Source organism: Dendrobates tinctorius, unplaced genomic scaffold, assembly GCF_039654945.1.
Source record: "Dendrobates tinctorius isolate UK_male_01 unplaced genomic scaffold, ASM3965494v1 ptg000102l, whole genome shotgun sequence".
NCBI classification, from domain to species: domain Eukaryota; kingdom Metazoa; phylum Chordata; class Amphibia; order Anura; family Dendrobatidae; genus Dendrobates; species Dendrobates tinctorius.
This window is the reverse complement of record NW_027361770.1, coordinates 43,886,312-43,909,395: the sequence shown is the minus strand read 5'-3', so window position 1 is coordinate 43,909,395 and position 23,084 is coordinate 43,886,312.

The window sequence follows — 23,084 nt, the reverse complement described above, 5'->3', positions numbered from 1 at the left end:
TTATTTAATGCTCCATGTTGTGATGATGAACATAATGGTTGCTGTATGTCCCAAAGTAAAAGAGTTAATTCTCCCTATAAGTGCTGAAAGCTTAAATTTGTAACAAGCAAAAGATTAAACAATATTGGATTTTCAACCAATAGTGGCAACTCTGTGAGGAGAACCATATGTAAAGTGGCCAAGAACGGTAGTAGCGACCAAGCTGCTTTTCTATATTCAATTACACATCCATATGCTATTACGTGTTCAGTGGTACATTTGGGTGGCATATAACAGTCACAAAAAGAGTTTCAAAATTTTTCTAAATTCAGTTTTTCATCCATAAACTATTATGTACTCTGTGGTATATTTTGTTGGAATTTAACACTACAAAAAAGCGTTGAAAATTATTTTTGCATTTAATTACCTTGTCACCCTCAGGATATTACATGCTTTGTGGGTGACAGAGATGGCAGAATCTCGTGAGACTTCCGAGGGAGTGACCGGAGGAATATCGGAACCAAAGGAAGCTGGCGGAACAGTGGAGGTGGCAGGAGCCTATGGTCTGGAACTATCTGCTTTCTCAGAACCACCAATGCCCAAATCCAGGCCTGAAACCTCGCTGCAGCCTTCACGCTAGGGTTATTGTGGACGGGAGAGCCAGTATCCAGGAACTGGTGAGCAGAATGCGGGGTCTAGGCTGGTCAGAAGAGACAAAGAGGCGAACCAGGACCAATGCTGGAGAAATGATAGTGGGCCCTCTAGCCACAAGATATGGACAGTTGGCATCCACGGGGGAGGTTTTCATGTACCATCGGCAGCAGAGATGGAGTTCAAGGAAGAGTTTGGGACTCTGCATATGTTGTTCAACCAGCTGAAAATAGAGACGGAACACCTGCAAGAGCTGATGGAGGGAACCAGGGTCATGTTCCTCAAAATGGAGTGGCAATATCGCTGGTATGCGGTGGAAGGGATCCAAGAAGAAAGGGAGCAGGGTAAACCCTTCTTGAGAAATGAAAGGGCCTGAGAGAGGCTTCTCAAGGTGGCAAAAGACAGGGCTACTACCACCACTGAGAGACAGACTGTCCTTGGGGTTCCCCACCACCTATGTGGGAGCAGGGGTTGGTAGAGGTGACAGAGGGGACTGTTGCCTTTTTCTACAAGTCGAGGGCTCAGGCACTACCCAAAACTGGGTCACTTACATCCCAAGCACCAGGTAATTGGGTTCTAGGAAGCAGGTGTAGGCAGCCAGCCTGCCGAGGGAAGAGAAGAATATTGTAAGGGTATTCAATTACTAATCCATAGAGTATTAGGTATTAGTAATTCATAGAATATTAGGTGCTTTCTATGACATTTGTTGGTAAGTAAGATTCCAAAAAACCATTGAAAAATTTGTCTGTATTCAATTACTCCTCCTTCTTCTCCTCTCGCTTCCTCAAACTCAATGTGGACAAATGTGAACTGATCATCTTTCCCCATCTCACAGATCTTCCTTACCCGACCTTTCTATAAAAATTGACAGCATCAAGCTTTCCCCCGTACCGGTGGTCCGCTGCCTCGGAGTAACCCTTGACTCTGCCCTGTCCTTCAAACCGCACATCCAAGCTCTCTCCAGCTCCTGTCGCCTCCAGCTCAAAAATATTTCCAGAATCGGTCCCTTCCTCAACCCTCAATCTACTAAAATGCTTGTGCATGCCCTCATCATCTCCCGCCTCGACTATTGCAACATCCTTTTCTGTGGCCTCCCTGCTAAAATCCTTGCACCTCTCCAGTCCATTCGCAACTCTGCCGCCCAACTAATTCATCTCTCTCCTCGCTACTCCTCCACTTCTCCCCTCTGCAAATCTCTTCACTGGCTCCCATTCCCTTAGCGTATCCAGTTCAAATTATTAATATTGACCTACAAGGCCATCTACAACTGTCTCCTCCATACATCTCTGAACTAATCTCCAGATACCTTCCCTAAAGGAATCTCCGGTCCTCCTAAGACCTCCTTCTCTCCTCCACACTTATTCGCTCCTCACCCAACCGCCTCCAAGACTTCTCCCAAATACCTCCCACCCTCTGGAATTCCCTGCCCCAACACGTCCGGCTATCAACCCCACTCGGATCCTTCAGACGGAACCTGAAAACCCACCTCTTCAGGAAAGCCTACAGCCTGCAGCGATCCCCGCTGCCTCCTCACCACTACTGGAGCTACCGCCTCACCATCACTGGAACTGCTCTAACCCCCCAACCTACTGTCTCCTTCCCAACCATCCTGTAGCATGTAAGCCCGAAAGGGCAGGGTCCTCTCTCCCCTCTATATCAGTCTGTGATTGTTAGTTTGTTTGCTGTAAGTGATATCTGTAATCTGTATGTAACCCCTTCTCATGTACAACACCATGGAACCAATGGTGCTATATAAATAAATAACAATAATAATTACTCATCCATACAGTATTACGTGCTTTCTGTGACATTAGGGTAGTATATAACATTCAAAAAAAGCATGGAAAAATTTGTCTAGATTCAATTACTCATCCATAGAGTACTGTACTAGGTTCTTTGTATTAAATTTCAGTGGTATATAATAGATAATGATGATGGAATAGTGAAATATTCGGATTCAGGAAAATCGGTCCAAATAATTTCTAATATTCAGGTATTCGTACCGAATAATGAATACATTTCAAGTCAATGGGAAAGACAAATATTTTTCTGCTGGACCCAGACAAATATTTTTCTCAGGTCCTGAGTCAAACAGGTCTGGGGGACTGAGAAAAAACCTGAAATGGATGGGAACGTGCTAACACTAAATGGGAACAACATGGAGACTATGCCTGCATACCTTTCTGACTCACATATGGTATCTGGGAATAATGTTGTCAGTAGGGATGAGCGAGTATACTCGTTAGGATTCGGTACTTGGCGAGTAATGTAGTACTCGCGGTACTCGAATCCTGGCAAGTATTTCACTACTCGCAATATTCGGCACAGTCCGCACAGTCCCCGCACAGCCCAGCACAGTCCTGCACAGGCCAGCACAGTCCCACACAGCCCGGCATAGTCCCCGCACAGTACCTGCAAAGCCCAGCACAGTCCCGCACAGTCCCCGCAAAGCCCAGCACAGTCCCTCACAGGCCAGCACAGTCCCCGCACAGCCCGGCACAGCCCGCACAGTCCCCGCACAGCCCAGCACAGTCCTGCACAGGCCAGCACAGTCCCCGCACAGTACCCGCACAGTACCTGCACAGCCCGCACAGTCTCCGCACAGTACCTGCACAGCCCAGCACAGTCCCGCACAGGCCAGCACAGTCCCGCACAGTCTTCGCACAATCCTTGCCCATTACTCTCATTTCCCAAAGGCTTAAGCCCCTGTCACACAATACCTGCATAGCCCGCACAGTCCCCACACAGCCCAGGACAGTCCCGCACAGTACCTGCAAAGCCCAGCACAGTCCCGCACAGTACCTGCACAGCCCGCACAGTCCCTGCACATCCCAGCACAGTCCCGCACAGTCCCCGCACAGCCCAGCACAGTCCCGCACAGGCCAGCACAGTCCCCGCACAGTACCTGCACAGCCCGCACAGTTCCCGCACAGGCCAGCACTGTCCTGCACAGGCCAGGACAGTCCCGCACAGCACAGCACATTCCCTGCACAGTACCTGCACAGCCTGCACAGTCTCCGCACAGTACCTGCACAGCCCGCACAGTCCCTGCACATCCCAGCACAGTCCCTGCAAAGCCCAGCACAGTCCCGCACAGTACCTGCACAGCCTGCACAGTCCCTGCACTTCCCAGCACAGTCCCGCACAGTCCCCGCACAGTCCAGCACAGTCCCGCACAGGCCAGCACAGTTCCCGCACAGAACCTGCACAGTCCGCACAATTCCCGCACAGGCCAGCACTGTCCTGCACAGGCCAGCACAGTCCGGAACAGTCTTCGCACAGTCCCCGCCCATTACTCTCATTTCCCATAGGCTTAAGCCCCCATCACACATAGCGATCTCGCTAGTGAGATCGCTGCTGAGTCACAAGTTTTGTGACGCAACAGCGATCTCACCAGCGAGATCACTGTGTGTGACACTTGTCAGTGACCGGCCCCCCTGCCGGGTATCACTGATCATCCTGGAATGGCCAGGACATTTTTTTTCGCTGGTCTCCCGCTGGCCAGCACACATCGCTGCGTGTGGCAGGCGGGAGACCACCGATCAGCGAGCTGGAGCTGGTAACCAAGGTAAACATCGGGTTTCTAAGCGTCAGGAACTTAAACAAGCCTCATTTTACTTTGCAGCAGCCTCCTCAAGGGAAACAGACAGGAGTGCCATTGACCAGTCTGAACAAGCCTACGCATTTCTTCTGGAAACTACCCAACCAAGCAGACTGTATTCTTTGCATGGTTTTGAGCAACAATGAAGTTATTAAAGGATATGTCCCAGACAGTGATAACTCTGTAGAGTGTATTACTCAGGTGACAGGCAGTGCTACAGAGCTGAGGTAAAGGCCTTAGCGTGGCAATGACCATGTTCCAATATGTGTAAGGTGGTGGCCTGAATAAGTCTGTGAAGCATATTAAGGCTATGTGCAAACGTTGCGGAATTCCATTCCGCTGGAAAACCGCATTTTAAATTCCCGCAAATTTCCCACAGAAAAACTAGCGATTTGCAAGCGTAATTAGCCTAATGTTTGACGAGTGTGACCAATTTTTTACTATTGAGGCTGCCTATGCAGCATCAGTAGTAAAAAGATCTAAAAAATAAAAAAAAATAAAAAAAATCGTGTTTTTCTCACCTTCCCACGTCCCATGCAGCATTCCCGATGATGTCGCGGTCTCACGAGACACCTACGGTGTCGCGAGACCATGACATTATCAAAGGTCATTGTCGCAAAGCATCACTGGGAACGGGACCTGCCGGGAGCATCGCTGAAGCCTGGTGACGCTGTGGGGGACAACGGAAGATGAGAATATGCCGATTTTTTTATTTTCTATTTTCTACAGGGATATGGTACCCAGAGCCCGGAGGAGAATCTCCTCTGCTCCGGATCGTGGGTACCATAAGAAAATGTTCTGCTTACTTTTTGCATGGTGGGCACAGCCACATACGGAAAGTAAGCAGAACAATGCATTCCTATGTGTGCGGATTTTTGGGATTTTCCAGTGATTCCGCACAAAGAATGAGCATGCTGAGTATTTTTCCGTGATACAATTCCGCCGGGGAAAAATCCGCAGCATTAGCACAGCATGTGCGGAATGCCATAGGAATGCATGGGATGCTTTTTTTTGCGTTTTCGCGGCAAAATCACGCATTTAAAATTGCAGCAAAAATGCTACATGTGAACACAGCCTTACCCAGTCTCTTAGTCCTGCTTAAAATGTTCTTAAACTGGCCAATACCTCATCACCATTTTTTTTACCAAAATTTAGAAAATTTAAGAGAAGCGATGGTTTGATAAAGAGACACAAGTCTCATTTAGGAGCCTGGAAAAGCCAGGAATGGTCTTTGGCCAGCACCGGACAATGTAAAGTACTAACAAATATGCATGCTCTATCTAAGTAACAATTTGGGATGAGACATATATGCTGACAAGGGAAAACTGAACACAAAAAATGGACACAGTTGTTAAATGGCCTTACTGTATGTGCAACTGCAAGTTGTGGGCAAGGGGCATCAGCGCCTGCTTCCTGGACAGCAGATTGGGAAGAACTTAACAAAGGAGAAGGGCCAGTGGTTTCACCCTCAGACACAGAATTGGCACCAGGCGTTCCGTCCACCTACCGGGATACTGCGTTATCTCAAATTTCCCTTTATAAATGGGTGTGTGGGTAAGATTTTCAAACTAGCAGCATATATATAGAGCATGTTTCATTATTTATATTATAACTCTGTGTAATCCTGAAACCTGAAGAAGTTTGTGGAGAATATTAATGCATTAATGTTCCACAATGTCCAAGTGCAAACCCAAAAATCAACATCAGGCTCCCAGATACATGCTGATAGAGACCGTGAAAAGGGCCACACAATAAAGAAATGTGTTATAATAATAGAATATATACAGATTGAGAGTAGAAATGTGACCATTGCACAGTGTACAAAGGTTTAAAAAAAACTACCTAAGGTGTCTGACTCATACATGCCAAAAGTGACCATGATGGGGACATCACAATAAATTTTGTAGTTATTATAATTGCTAGAGATAGGGAACACAATTTTCACCATTGCACAATGTAAGAAGATTTCCAAAAATTAGCCAAGGTGTCTGTATCATACACGATGAAAGAGACTGTGATAGGGAACTCACAGTAAATTTTGCAGTTATAATTGCTAAATTACAATGCTAATTACAATGTACAAATGTTTACAAAGTTAAAAACATTACCCACGGGGGGTATACATATATGACCAATAGGTACTTGTAGCAGAAGCAGGAGGAGTAGGACATGATTTCCAGAACAAAATGAGTTTGGATGGTATGGGATGGCCATTAAGACAACTTACCAAAAAGAACATTTGGTTTGCATTTAGGTTGGGTTGCTGTCATCCGTAGGTTGGTGGAAATCCAGCCCTTGATCAATTTTAGAAGAGTCAGCCTGTCTGCATTTTCTGTTGACATGCATTTGCGCCTATCCATTATGATTGCACCAACTGAACTAAAAAATTGCTCAGACAACACACTTGCGGCAGGGCATGGCAGCATCTTCGAGGCATACAAGGAGAGGTCGGGTCAAGTGTACAGCTTGGACAACCAATAATTAAAGGGCACTGAAGAATCAGTAAGGATGCTGGTATGGTCACTTAAGTACTCTTTCACCAACTTGGTCAACTTCTCGCTCCTAGTCATAGTTACACCCACAGAAAGCCCTTGCTTATATGATGGTTTCCTAAAAATGGCCCAGTTGGTGTACATTTTCCCCCTGCCTGAGTTGCACCTGGTGTGCGTGTCCCTCCCCTGTAATCCTTGTAGGTGGAAAGAGCTGGTAATTCTACCAGCAGTATTGTCTGAGGGTAATATTTTCAGAAACTCTTCAACAACAGCACTCTGGCATGCATGCACTGAAAATGGCACACCTGACACAGACATGAGAGAAGGAAATTTATCCTTATACCGTAGTTCAAGAAAAATGCACAACCAGTATTCCATTTTGGACAAAATGTCTTTCGCGCGAGGGTCTTAGGAAAGGCATCTGGACATGAATTGCATCATGTGTGTCAGACTACAAAGAGTCAAATGTTCAGTGTCCCCACCAGGATGAACACTAATCATCCTCTCCAACTCACGACACTTCGCCTCCTCCTACTCTTCTTCAGGCTTTCCATGCTGGACAGGCATGAAGCTGGGATTGGGAGTCCCCTCAGTAGCACAGACCAAAAACTCCTGTTCCTCCTCCTCCTGTTCCTCGTCATCACCCAGTAAGGCCTGAGAATAATGTCTGAGGCTGGGCTGTATGGCATCAGCCAATGTAAAATCCTGCTTGGCATTCAAAGCTTCCTGTTGTGAACATTTTTGACCAGGCTTCTGAGTTTGGGCTCCCTCTGGTGGTTGCAACGGGTAATGAAGTTGGTCTAGCTGACAGAGGTCAATCACCTGAAGAGGATGATTAGAGGTCAGGTGTTACAGACTGGGAAGATTTAAGTGAGCGACCTTCCCTCAATTGTTGCTAGTGATTTTGTTTCTTCCTGTGCACTTTGGAAGTCTGTTTGTCCCTGCTTGGTCCTGCATCTTTCAGATAAGTCATTTGTCTGTTTTTGCCTTACTCTGATTTCTGCTTTGCTGTTGTGTGTTCAGCCTTGTTCCCTGCGGGGACCTGCGCTGGAGCCTGTTCCATATGCTTCAGCTCATGTCAGTTTGTTCAGTATTTCTAATCCCCTGGTATATCAGGAGAGGTCGTGTGGCCTCAGTATTTTTGCATATCAGACGTGTTGGATTTTTCTTAGGGTGTTTTGTGTGATTGCAGACAGTATTCTTTCCTGTCCTATTCTATCTAGACAGTTTGGGCCCCATCATTTGCTTACTCTATTTTCTGCCTGTGTTTGTGCTTCATCTTGTCTCACTGGCAATATATGTTTGGGGGCTGTCTATTCCTTTGGGGTTCTTCTCAGGGGTAGTTTAGGCTTCCCCTTTCTCTCTTTTGGCTTAGTTAATTCTTTGGCTGTGCCGAGGCGTCTAGGGCATCATAGGTACGTCCCGCAGTTAATTCTAGTTGTGTTGTCAGTTCAGGGGTCTGCAGTCCACTTAGTTACCAACCTTTCTGGTTTTCTGGTTGCCTAGCCTATGCCCCGGCTATCCTCCTTGGTTACCGAATCATAACAGCTTCTTCTTTGAGATTCTGCAGCAAACATTTTAATAGACAAACCAGTGGAATGGTTGCACTAATAATAGCGTAGCGCAGCCAGACTGATGAAAGCCTGAGATGACATTTGGAAATAGGCACTGACACAGCGTACCTTGGCAAGTAGGTCCATCAAGTCAGGTTATGTTTTTAAAAAACCCTGTACAACCAAGCTCAGCACGTGGGCCATGCATAAAACCTGTACCAGCTTGTTGAGCTTTAAAGCCATCAAGTTACGCCTATCTGGTGGTCGCATACCACCAGACCTTGTTGGAGGTACAGTGGGGAGAGCCACTGATCGGTCTCGTCTTTCATCTCTTTTAACAGCTCTGCTATGTTGTGAGCTTTATCACCTAGCATACTGAAACCCTGATGGAAATTGCGCCCGCTATTTTTGGTGTGGGTAAGATATGTGATTTCCCAACCTCTGACTCTGTCTTAGACTCCACCGGGTTCACTCAGTGTGCCGTCAAGGAAATGTAGCATCCCTGTCCACAAGAATTTGTTCACGTGTCTGTGGTTAGATGGACCTTCCCTGTGACTGTGTTGGAAAGAGCACAGCTGATATTGTGTATCACATGCTTCTGTAACATGGGGATGGCACACTGGGAAAAATAGTAGCGGCTGGGAAGCGAGTACCGTGGGGCTGCCACCGCCAAGAGGTCGCGGAAAGATTCAGTTCCCACAAGCCAAAAAGGCAACATTTTCAGGGCTATCAATCTGGCAATGCAGATGTTTAGCGTTTGGAACTGTGGGTGGGTAGATATTTCTGCTTCCTATTAAATGTCTGTGGCAGGGACAAATAAACGCTATGCTGGTACAACGAATTGGACGTGGTTTTTGATTGTTTCTGATTCAGTGCCTGCTTCCTGGACAGCAGATTGGGAAAGCTGTAACACAGGGCAGTGGTTACTCCCTCAGAGACAAATTTTGTACCCAGGCATTTCTCCCACCTACTGGGGTGCTTGGCTGCCATGTGCTTCTGCAGGTTGGTGGTGCTCAGGTTGGCAGTGTTCTTGCTTCTTCCCAGCTTGGTATGACAGATGCTGCAAATTACAGTTGTTTTGTCTGAAGGACTTTCAGAAAAAACTGCCATACAGGGGAACAACACACCCTTGGCCTGATATTTAGCTGAGTGGGGGAGGCTCTGTGGAACAGTTGACCGAGTTCTCCCTCTCGTCAAAACACTACCTCTTTTTGCCTGTTTTCATGCTATAGATCCATCCCTCTCTGCACTGCTTTGCTCACTATGCATGCCACCATACCAGGTTGGATCAGTGGCCTCATCATCAACCATATTGTCTTCCTATTCATCAATCTGATCCTCTTTCTGAGTTGTGATTTTAGGCTGACCTAATGGCAAATATGCATAATCATAATCCTCCACCTCTACAGACATGAAATGACGTTCCCCAATGTGGCTTTCTTATGGCCGTGGATGCTCAAATGTTTGTGCATTACTGCACTCCACCTTCTCTTGAACCTCTTTAGTGGTGCATGCTGAAAGGCCAGAATAATTACAAGGAAACGTAAACAGTTCCTTGGAGTGGCCAGCTTTGGGGTCATATGTCTCCTGTGACTTTTGATGGGGGAGGAAAGAGGACCAGATTGAGGATTGAGAGGCCTAGCCTCTTGGCTAATGATAATGGACCATGTAGAAGACTTGGTGGTGCTGCTTGTCAACACACTGGAACCTTTGCCTGCCCATCCAATCCACAACATTCTCGCACTTGTCTGGTTTCAACAAAGGTGTAGCACGCAGGTCAAATTTTGACAGGAAGCTAGAACAAGATAAAGTCACCTTCTGATCTGTCACACAACCTTGGTGGGCACCACCATATCCACATCCCCATTCCATAACGTCACCCTTTCTCATATGGAATGCGTTATGAAAAAAAAATTCTGCATTAATCTGTCACAAGTACCCTCACAGAGGTGTTATGTACAAATTGCCTGTATCTAGCAATGTGTGGGTAATTTTCATTTAACTATCAGCTTTATTACACATGGCAACAGCAGACTCAGGGAAATTACTTGTAAATAGTGATATTTGCGTATGTCAGCAGGCTTAATTCCATTCGCACAACTGCTAGACAAATAAACGCTATTTCACCAATAGCAGAGTCATTTTTTATTATATTGCCTTTGTTACACATGCCAACAGTAGACTCAGGTCAATTACTTGTAAATAGTGACGTTTACGTATGTCAGCAGGCTTTACACCAGTCTTACAACTGCTAGATAAATGTACGCTATTTCAACAATAGCAGAGTAATTTTACTTATATCGTCTTTATTACACACGCCAACAGCAGACTCAGGTCAGTTACTGGTAAATAGTGATGCTTGCATATCTCAGCAGGCTTTACACCAGTCGCACAACTGCTAGATAAATATACGCTATTTAACCAACAGCAGACTATTATTTTTTTATATCACCTTTATTACACACGCCAACAGAAGACTCAGGAAAATTACTGATAAATAATGACGTTTGAGTTTGTCAGCAGGCTCTTCACCAGTTGCACGACTGATAGATAAAAATACGCAATTTCACCAATAGCATAGTAACTTTTTGGGAATATCGGCTTCATTACACACTCCAGTAGCAGACTAAGGTAAATTACTGGTAAATAGTGATGCTTGCGTATGTTAGCAGGCTTTATGCCAGTCGCACAACTGCTAGATAAATATACATTATTTCAGCAATAGGCGAGGAATATTATATAGCTCTAAAAAATATGTTTAGTATACAGTTAGGTCCATATATATTTGGACAGAGACAACATTTTTCTAATTTTGGTTCTAGACATTACCACAATGAATTTTAAACAAAACAATTCAGATGCAGTTGAAGTCCAGACTTTCAGCTTTCATTTGAGGGTATCCACATTAAAATTGGATGAAGGGTTTAGGAGTTTCAGCTCCTTAACATGTGCCACCCTGTTTTTAAAGGGACCAAAAGTAATTGGACAATTGAGTCCAAGGCTATTTCATGGACAGGTGTGGGCAACCCCTTTGTTATGTCATTCTCAATTAAGCCGATAAAAGGCCTGGAGTTGATTTGAGGTGTGGTGCTTGCATTTGGAAGGTTTTTCTGTGAAGAAAACATTCGGTCAAAGGAGCTCTCCATGCAGGTGAAACAAGCCATCCTTAAGCTGCAAAAATAGAAAAAACCCATCCGAGAAATTGCTACAACATTAGGAGTGGCAAAATCTACAGTTTGGTACATCCTGAGAAAGAAAGCACTGGTGAACTCAACAGTGGTGGATGATCGCAGAATAATCTCCATGGTGAAGAGAAATCCTTTCACAACAGCCAACCAAGTGAACAACAGTCTCCAGGAGGTAGGCGTATCAATATCCAAATCTACTATAAAGATAAGACTGCATGAAAGTAAATACAGAGGGTTCACTGCACGGTGAAAGCCACTCATAAGCATCAAGAATCAAAAGGCTAGATTGGACTTTGCTAAAAAACATGTAAAAAAGCCAGCACAGTTCTGGAAGAACATTCTTTGGACAGATGAAACCAAGATCACCAGAATGATGGAAGAGAAAAGTATGGCAAAGGCGTGGTACAGCTCATGATCCAAAGCATACCACATCATCTGTAAAACACAGAGGAGGCAGTGTGATGGTTTGGGCATACATGGCTGCCAGTGGCACTGGGTCACTAGTGTTTATTGATGATGTGACACAGGACAGAAGCAGCCGAATGAATTCTGAGGTATTCAGCGCCATACTGTGTGCTCAGATCCAGCCAAATGCAGCCAAACTGATTGGTCGTCGTTTCATACTACAGATGGACAATGACCCAAAGCATAAAGCCAAAGCAACCCAGGAGTTTATTAAAGCAAAGAAGTGGAATATTCTTGAATGGCCAAGTCAGTCACCTGATCTCAACCCAATTGAGCATGCATTTCCCTTGTTAAAGACTAAACTTCAGACAGAAAGGCCCATTAACAAACAGCAACTGAAAACCACCGCAGTGAAGGCCTGGCAGAGCATCAAAAAGGAGGAAACTCAGCGTCTGGTGATGTCCATGAGTTCAAGACTTCAGGCAGTCATTGCCAACAAAGGGTTTTCAACCAAGTACTAGAAATGAACATTTTATTTACAATTAAATACAAAGTCTGAACTTCAAATGCATCTGAATTGTTTTGTTTAAAATTCATTGTGGTAATGTCTACAACCAAAATTAGAAAAATGTTGTCTCTGTCCAAAAATATATGTACCTAACTGTATGTTGATAAAGAGGAATATTATGTACAGTAGCTGTGCTGTAAAAAAAGTGGTTTACTGTATACTGTATGCTGGTACTGAGAAATATTATTTAGCTGTAAAAAAAAGCAGTTTATTACATACTGGTGTAGGATCGTGTGCCGACTGGGGGGGTGGTCCCTTTCCTTTGATTGAAAAGACTGGAGTCAGAAGCAGATGGAAGTTCAATCAGGTCCTCTATATTGGGTGCATCTTTCGACATCCACAGCAAATGACAGCTCCTGCACACTGGTCTGGGTACCCATCACCTCCTCCTTCTCCTTCCCGATGCGATGGCCATTTAGGTTCCTTCACTGTGCCTGTCTAATTCACCGACCACAGCGTTTCCCCTGGTTGAGCCCGTCCGTCTGCTGCAACACCTACTATCTCTTCTGTGTCCAGCCGTCCGGTACCCCAGGCGTCCCTGTCTGCAGCTGTCCTGTCAGGGCCACCCCCCCTGACTGACTGAATCTAACCCTGGGACCCTCCCTCCTTTTATTCCCCTTCTTTGGAATTCCCCTTCTCAGTCCCCGTAACTCCGCCCACCATGACTTTGCGTTTCCTAGCTTCAGCTGTGGTTAAGTCCTTTTCTCACCATACTGTGTCTCCCTCTAGTGGCCAAAACTCGGTACTTCACTGTCTCTAGCTGATTCTATCTTCTTTCCCCACACATGTATACAAGTTACAGTAAAGTATTGTACACCGCACATATACATTTGCCTTTTTTCCATCAGACTGGTCCACGTATCTGTCCATCTCCAAACACTGGTACTGAGGAATATTATTTAGCTCTAAAATATAATGTTTAGTATATGCTGCTACTGAGGAATATTACTTTGCTCTAAAAAGAGCTGTTTAGTATATTCTAATAGTGGATATGAAACCCTGCCACTCTCTCCCTACTCCCACAATCTGTTCCTACACTATACAGTACATAATGCAACCTAGCAGAGATCTGCAGCATGTACTTGCAATGCTAATTCCCTGCCTGCTTTCCCTCTCCCTGGTATTAAATCTCTCCCTACGCTATCTCAACCTAACAGAGAACTAATCTTCACTCTAAGCAGCTCTTCAAAAAGATTTTGACTCAGAATCTCTCCCTATATGCTGCTTTCATTCTCCCTATGATGACACTAAGCTCTCACTATGCTTTTTCCACATGCAATGTGTGAAAGATGGTGCCGGCAGGGCTTAAATATCCCCCTACGATGCTGTAAAGACCAGCCAATCACAGTAATGCCACAACAAAGATGGCGACGGCTTTTGATAGGGTTGGCGGATTGCACAAAATAAATATAAATAATAAAGTGCAATCGCAACCCTGGGTCCTCTGTGCAGAGATGTATAACTGTTGCTAGTGAACAATGGCGGGACCAAACAGCAAGCGATCAACTTAAACGTATTGTGTTAAATGCCACAGTGTGAACAGAATTCAGAGTACCCAGCTCCGTTACTGCACAAGTGGTACTGAAAAAAGTAAGCAAAGTACTAAACCCTGTTAAACGTCACAGGGAACTAGCATGTGGTTTGAGCCCACTCTGCAAGTAGATTGTGCTAACCACACATGAGTAATAAAGCAGATGCTGAGTCAAGGAAAAGAACACACGGGACGCTAGGTGCATGACCCTGTCGCTTTTCCCAGAGAAGTATAGCCTGAGGGCTGGACTTGCTCTATAACTCAATTGTGCTAACTGCACACAAGAAGGAGTCAGATGAAAGCCAAGGAAAGATACCCAGTCCTAACCCTACCTGCCTATGTAGGTACTCTCAGAGACAAGAGCAACACATTCAAACTTGCAGACAGAGTGGTAGAGTATCCACTCGCATAAACCACACATAAGTGATAATAGCGTTCTTGCATGTGCCGCTGGAAGCCTTTTATACATTAGACTCACACCCATTTGGCCGAGACGTTGCCTGCTGGTCAATCCGGAGCTGCCACTTCGCCAGAGCAGCAAACGTCTGACCACCACTGAGCAGACGCCACATCACGAACATGCTCAGTCAGATGATCTCTGGACTTAGACTCCCAAGCGTCAGGCTACACCTGCATATCTCTGGTTACCATAGACTTGGCTGAGGAGCTAGCAGTAACCAAACGAATACCTTTAGCCTGAGAAAGATGCTGGGAACGACGTCTGTGCTTAGCAGCACTCGCAGCTGGGCCAGAATGGGAGACCACAGCACCAGGCAATACTTGGGATCTATCCCACACAGTGGGAGAATCCTGACGCCTAACATTACCACACCCCCGCTAACATCCTCCTGGCGAAGTTCACCATGCTTGAAGGCCGCAATTAGCTTCAGGGCACAAAAGTGCTCAATAGGTTCCCAGGTCCTATTGTGACATTCTGGAGCAGACAACGTCTAAGAGTGGACCCTCTGGGTTGCGGATCTGGAGCCCCTGGGCCGAGCACACCAGGTGATGACTGACCCCTATACGGGGATCGTTAGGGGCAGGACCGCAGAGGTCAGAACCGCGACAGCCGGTACCAAGAGGGGCGGCTCACAGGAGACATGGATGAGTATATCGGAACTGGGTACCAGGAACACAAAGAGTCTACACAGAAGTGCGCAAACTACAGATGCGAGACAGGTAGCCGTGAGCACGTCTGGCATATAGTGAGTAATCCGTCCGGAGGTAAACAAAGCAGGACGCGTGCCAGGAGCACGACAGGGTACTGAATGGAGTAGCAGTCGTGCCAGGAGGTGTTACAGAGCACAGGGACAGAGAGTACCAGGAGGTACAACGGAGCAAGGGATAGAGGACAGGATACTAGAGTGTGCCAAGAGGCACTACTGAGCATTAAGCAACGTGAAAGTTCAGAGCGAGTGCTAGAAGCACAATAGAATACCAGACAGAGCAGAGGACCTGAGAACAGCGCACAGCCCGGCTGGGACTAAGCAGACCCAGCCAGGAAGCACAACAAAAATCAGGCACCTCCCCTAGGGGAAGCACATGACCATGACAGGTTCTGGGTCAGATCCTAGCCAGAAAGCAGTTGACCACTACAGCTTACGGCTCAGGTCCTCCATTATCATAGAGGAGACTGACTCGGAGACAGCACTGACAGGAGCGCGCAAGCGCAAACGTGACATGGAGGAGGAGCCCCAAGGACGAGAGCTGCGCCTGCGCACCCAACGGAGGTCTCGGAGGGACCACGGTACCAGAGGGAGTGACGTCGGGACCGAAGCCCCGCCTCCTGGTGAGCGCAGCATGACACCTATCCTCTGGTCCATAACCCTTCCACTCAACCATGAAAAACCTTTTTGACACACACCACCTTGGACCCAACAATAGCGTTGACCTCAATATCATCCTAGGACTTATCCAGACTCCCAGCAGGAGTCCCAGCAAATCGGGTCATCAATGCAGGTTTTAACAGAGACACAAGAAAAGTGTCGGTAATGTTCAAATGCAGAGGAAGGCTGAGGTGATAGACTACAGGATTCACCTGCTCGAGAATCTGGAAAGGACCTATTTAGCGAGGAGCAAATTTAGTGGACTCCACATGCAGCCTGATGTTATGAGCTGACAGCCACACAAAATCACCAGGGACAAAGACTGGAGTGGGCCGATGATGCATGTTGGCAGAATCCCTCATTCTCTCCTTAGAAGTTTAATTGCATCCTGCATGCGGTCCCGAATGTTATGAGCCTCCGCTGCCCAGTCCAGCACCCTTGGGTCAGAAGACGAGACAGGCATGGGCACAGGGACACATGGATGCTGACCGTAGTTTAGGAGAAAAGGAGTCTGCTTCATGGAATCAGAGACGGCATTATTTAAGGCAAACTCCACCTATGGCAGTAGAGACGCTCAGTTGTCATGCCTGGCGGACACAAAATGCTGCAAAAATCGTGACCAAAGTCTGATTGCTTTTCTCCACCAGCCCAAAGCTCCCTCCAGAAATGAGACGCGAACTGGGGACCTCGGTCACTGACAATCTTGTCAGGTATCCCATGAAGGCTGAAAATGTACTTAATAAATAACCCGTGCGGATGGTATACGAGGAAGAGGAACCAAGTGCACCATTTTGGAAAAATGATCAGTGAAGACCCAAGTAATCTTATTAGTATGGGACTTAGGCAGGTCCACAATAAAGTCCATCGTGACCATTTCCCAGGGCCTATCCTCCACCGGCAAGGGATAGCACAAGCCCATGGGTCTCTGCCTGAAAGGCCGATTCCTGGCACAAGAGAGACAGGCTTACACGTAATCCTTAATATCACACGCCATCCAAGGCCACCAATAAGACCTCTCCAAAAGCTTAGTGGTCCTCTTGATGTCGAAATGACCACCCAATTTGGAAGTGTGCGCCCATGAGAGAACCTCTGGCCGCAGATTATGTGGAATGCAGGTCTTGCCTGGAGGTACCTGCTCAAGCGATACCGGTGCTACCGTCCGAAGGCTCTCAAAGGGGACAATAAGACGTGGCTCGTCACCATCCTCAAACAAGACTACTGAATGGGACAGAGCATCGGCACATAAATTCTTCTCTATCAAATGTATGGTAAAATTGAATTGGGAGAAGAATAAGGACCACCTGGCCTGATGAGAATTCAGCCACTGGGTGGTCTGTAGATAGAGGAGGTTTTTGTGGTCCGTGAAAACCTTAAATTGATGCCGAGCCCCCTCCAGGGGATGTCTCCACTCCGAAAAGGCCAATTTCATACCCAACAACTCCCTATCCCCAATGGAATAATTCCTCTCCTCTGTTGAGAAGGTTTAGGAGAAAAAGAAGCAAGGATGTTTTCGACCTTGAGCATCCTTTTGAAATTTGACTGCTCCGGCACCAACGGAAGAGACATCGACCTCTAGGATGAAGGGCTTATCCACATCAGGTCGCTGCAGAACTGGTGCCCTAGTGAAATGGGACTTCAGGGACGTAAAGGCCCTGGAGACATCCTCAGACCACTGCCTAGGATGAGTTCCCTTCTTGGTGAGGGCTACCAAAGGAGCAGCTAGAGTGGAGAAGAGTGGAATGAACTTGCGGTAGTAATTAATGACTCCCATAAAGCACTGCACTGTACCGCTTTAAGAGAATGAGGCTCCTGCCAGTTCAATACTGACTCCAGCTTGGCTGGGTCCATAGCTAAACCCTTGTCAGAAATAATATACCGAAGGAATGGTAGGGACGCCTGCTCAAACACGCACTTGTCCAGTTTAAGGAACGGAGATTGTTGGCTAAAATCTCACTATACATGACCCCAACCATCCTCCATTTAATAGTGTGCAGTCGTCCTGTCCCCATTGCAGAAAAGCACCCCCAAATTATGATGTTTCCCCCACCATGCTTCACAGTTGGGTTGGTGTTCTTGGGGTTGTACTCATCCTTCTTCCTCCAAAAACGGCGAGTGGAGTTGATACCAAAACGTTCTATTTTGATCTCATCTGACTACATGATCCAGATGGTCATTGGCCACCTTGAAATGGGCCTGGATATGTGCTGTCACGTGCAGGGGAACTTTGCGTGTCCCTCAGAATTTTAATCAATGATGGCGTAGTGTATTACTAATGGTAATGTTTGAGACTGTGGTCCCAGCTCTCTTCAGGTCATTGACCAGTTGCTCCCCTCTAGTTCTGGGCTGATTCCTGACCTTTCTCAAAATCATCCTTACCCCACAAGGTAATACCTTCCGTGCAGCCTCAGACTGAGAAAGATTGACAATCATCTTGTGTTTCTTCTATTATCTAATTATTGTGCCAACAGTTGTTGCCTTCTCACCAAGCTTCTTCCCTATTGTCCTGTGACCCATCCCAGCTGTGCAGATCTGCAATTTTGTACCTGGCATCCTTAAACAGCTCTCTAATCTTGGCCATGGTAGAGAGGTTGGAGTGTGATTGATTGAGTGTGTGGACAGATGTCTTTTATATAGGTAACGAGTTCAAACAGGTAATGAGTGCAGAGTAAGTAGGGTTTCTTAAAGAAAAATTATCAGGTCTTTGAGAACCAAAATTCGTGCTGATTAGTAGGTGATCAAATACTTATTTCATGCAATAAACTGCAATTTAATGATGTAATCTCATACAATGTGATTTTCTGTTTTTTATTTTTAGATTCTTAGATTCTTGAAGTGTTCCTATGATAAAAAAATGGTTTGCTATTGCAAATAGAGCTCTAACAATACTATAGACTGCTGCATATTAGATCCTGCCTGATGCATAATCTAGAGAGACAGGGGAACACCAAGCCCAATAAGGTCTTAACCGATTGACAAATTTGATTGGGTGAAAGATAAGGTAACTGCTCACTTTTTGGAGTTGTATTACCACAACTATGGAATTGAGGATGGATAGCTGCTGCAGTACCCTCAAGTCAGGAGATCTGATCATTTACAATAAGTAGTAGGATGATAAGAGTGGTTGTCTGCGACGATAATGTTTTAATCAAGAAATCAGGAAGACTTTGTACAGGATTGACCATGCTGTTTATTCTCAACACGTATCGAAGTTGGACCAACTTCTTCATCAGGAGAACCACTATGCCTTCACCCGAATCTTGATGGGAGCTCTATGGGAAAGCACAAGGTTTTTCCTCTTCTGTCTGGGGTTGACTCAGTAAACCTCTGTTCATGATCAGTACACACTCACAAGAGAAGGGATTTAAACAACCCAACAGGTTATATGGTGTCAAAGGCACAAGGCATAAAAAATACAAAAAATATGATTTCACTCAAACACAACAGATATGTTAGACTTTTAAAAGTACAGGATGTGCTTCTAGCAGACCTGAATATTGTGACAGCACATGGCAATCCCTTGGGGTACAATACTGCAGCTATCAAACTTTAAGTTCCTTATTTATACCAATGCTGCTGGCCCATAGTTAAAAATGATACTTCCTCTTGGAAAGACAGCAAACACACTCTTAACTAATAAAACTTAAATCACAAATGGGTGCAGCAGTGCACGTAAAACAGAACAACGTTGGGGCCCAATTACTGCATATGTTGGTGTGCTCTCAGGAATCGCTGGTGCACTTAGAGGGAACCTGTCAACAGGATTGTGCTGAGTAAGCTACAGACAATGTCAGGTTGGCGCCGTTATACTGATTGAAATGATACCTTGGCAGAAGAAATCCATCTTGTGGTTGTTGTTTAATCTTTATTTGTAGTTTTCAGTTAATGAAATTCTTATGCTCTGGGGTGGCCTATGGGGGGTCTTCTGTATGGCTTATGACAGGTCACTGCCCTCTAATTTACATACTGAAAATAATATGGTTTGGAAAAAAAAGTTCACATTCAGCAGGCAGGCGCCGGCCGTGGTGCCTGCACTGTAGCATGATCACATCTATAATATCCATTTAATTATTTTATCTATTGATATAAAAAGAAAAATTATTCCTCAAAATGGTGCCAGCCACGCCTGCGCAGTAGCATCTATTAGCAATCCTACTGTGCAGGCACCATCGGTGCCATTTTGCTAGAGCAAAAAAAATTGTCTTCACCAAGATGGTGCCAGCGGAGCTTGCACAGTAGCATCTTGCAGATTGCCGATAGATGTTACTGTGCAGGCATGGCAGATGCCATTTTTAGAAATAAATTTCTTCAGAAAGAAAAATTATTTCTCAAAATTACGCCGGCTGCCGTGCCTGCATAGTAGCAGCTATTGGCGATCGGATATATGCTACTGTACATGCGCTGCCGGCACCATCTCAATGAAAACAAAGTTTTTTGCTCTAGCAAAATGACTCTAATGGTGCCTGCGGAGCAACATCTATTGGATTGCCGATAGATGTTACTGCGCAGGCGTGGCTGGCGACATTTTGAGGCATGCCACAGCGCAGGCGCCGTCGCCGGCCCCTGACTGCTGAAGGTGACATTTTTTTTTTCAAAGAAGGATATTATATTCAGTACATAAAATAGGGGTGAAGTCACTGAAGGATCAATGACCTGTCATAAGCCAATATAGATGAATATGTAAGCGGAGCACCACAGGAAGATCCCCCCACAAGCCGCCCCAGAGCACGAGCATATCATTAACACAAAACTGAAAATAAAGATTACACAACAACCACAAAATGGATTTCATCAACCAAGGTAATCATTTTAATCAGTATAATGGTGCCAAACTGAAACTGTCTGTAAGTTACTCACCACAATCCTGCTGACAGGTATCCTTTATTAACTCACTAATAGGACAAGATAAGAACAGAATTGCAGTATATTTCATAGAACTAATAAAAGTTAAACTTAGTTTCCACAAAAATCGGGCCCTAATATGGCTACATCAGTGGAAATGTGAAAAAGAACCTTAAGAAATTATTTCTTTATCATGACAAACTCTTTAAAGGGTTAACAAATGTAACAGCATCCTTCACATCATTTATACCTGCCTCCATAATTAGATAACTTAATATTGGCTGCATACAAAGAAGATCCTTTAATAAAAACATGTGGTCACTCTTAGAATATGCTATGCAGGAAATTTATCAATTTTTCCATAATTTAAATTAATCTTTGTATATGTAACAATCTGAAAATGGCTCTGCAATTTAATGTGAAATATTGAACAATGTAATAATATCATAAATAGAATTTGCAAACAGCTGTCCATTATATAGCCAATCTAGTCCTGGCTTCTATTTTTTCATGCAGCACTTATAGTCACTTTTTACAGCTTTGTAGCTATAATAGTATGTCAGACTCAAAGATTGTCATCTGTTATTACATTACAGCAAATCTTTTTGCAAATGTTATGCTGACTCTTCTATCGTATATCATAGGACCCAACTGCAGTGTGGGTGGCTTGTAGGCGAAATTCTTCCTAAATCTGCCAGTACCAGTATTCTCCATATTATATAATTGACAGTGAATAATTAAAGTAATACACACATTTATTGTGATTTATGTTAATTAAACAGGGATGCAGTGAAAAATGTATCTATGCAAGTATTATCTATTGCATTTTCTGAATATTAATAGTTGCTTATATTAGCATTATTTGAAGACAGCTAACCTATGTGAATGAATGTCAAAGACCATTATTAAGCAGTCCCATCAAACTTTTTTTCCACCTAATATATTGCACTCATTATTTGATACATACAGTTGGTACGGAAAGTATTCAAACCCCTGTAAATTTTTCACTCTTGTTTCATTGCAGCCATTTGTTATATTCAAAAAGGTTCATATCACATGGTCATAAGTATTCAGACCCTTTGCTCAGACACTCATATTTAAGTCACATGCTGTCCATCTCCTTGTGATCCTCATTGAGATGGCTCTACTCCTTCATTGGAGTCCAGCTGCGTTTAATTATACTGATAGGGCTTGATTTGTAAAGGCACACACCTGTCTATATAAGACCTCACAGCTCACAGTACATGTCAGACCAAATGAGAATCATGAGGTCAAAGGAACTGGCCAAGTAGCTCAGAGACAGAATTTGGCCAAGGTTACAAAAAAGTTTCTGCAGTACTCATGGTTCCTAAGAGCACAGTGACAGCTAACACAAAAAACAGACACCCCCACACCTACAGTTGTGGCCAAAAATATTGACACCCCTGCAATTCTGTCTGATAATACTCAGTTTCTTCCTGAAAATGATTGCAAACACAAATTCTTTGGTATTATTATCTTCATTTAATTTGTCTTAAATGAAAAAACACAAAAGAGAATGAAGGAAAAAGCAAAACGTTGATCATTTCACACACAACTCCAAAAATGGGCCAGACAAAAGCATTGGCACCCTCAGCCTAATACTTGGTTGCACAACCTTTAGACAAAATAACTGCGACCAACCGCTTCCGGTAACCATCAATGAGTCTCTTACAATGCTCTGCTGGAATTTTAGACCATTCTTCTTTGGCAAACTGCTCCTGGTCCCTGATACTTGAAGGGTGCCTTCTCCAAACTGCAATTTTTAGATCTCGCCACAGGTGTTCTATGGGATTCAGGTCTGGACTAATTGCTGGCCACCTTAGAAGTCTCCAGTGCTTTCTCTCAAACCATTTTCTAGTGCTTTTTGAAGTGTGTTTTGGGTCATTGTCCTGCTGGAAGACCCATGACCTCTGAGGGAGACCCAGCTTTCTCACACTGGACCCTACATTATGCTGCAAAATTTGTTGGTAGTCTTCAGACTTCATAATGCCATGCACACGGTCAAGCAGTCCAGTGCCAGAGGCAGCAAAGCAACCCCAAAACATCAGGGAACCTCCGCCATGCTTGACTGTAGGGACCGTGTTCTTTTCTATGAATGCCTCTTTTTTTCTCCTGTAAACTCTATGTTGATGCCTTTGCCCAAAAAGCTCTACTTTTGTCTCATCTGACCAGAGAACATTCTTCCAAAACGTTTTAGGCTTTTTCAGGTAAGTTTTGGCAAACTCCAGCCTGGCTTTTTTATGTCTCGGGGTAAGAAGTGGGGTCTTCCTGGGTCTCCTACCATACAGTCCCTTTTCATTCAGACGCTGACGGATAGTACGGGTTGACACTGTTGTACCCTTGGACTGCAGGGCAGCTTGAACTTGTTCGGATGTTAGTCGAGGTTCCTTATCCAACATCCGCACAATCTTGCGTTGAAATCTCTTGTCA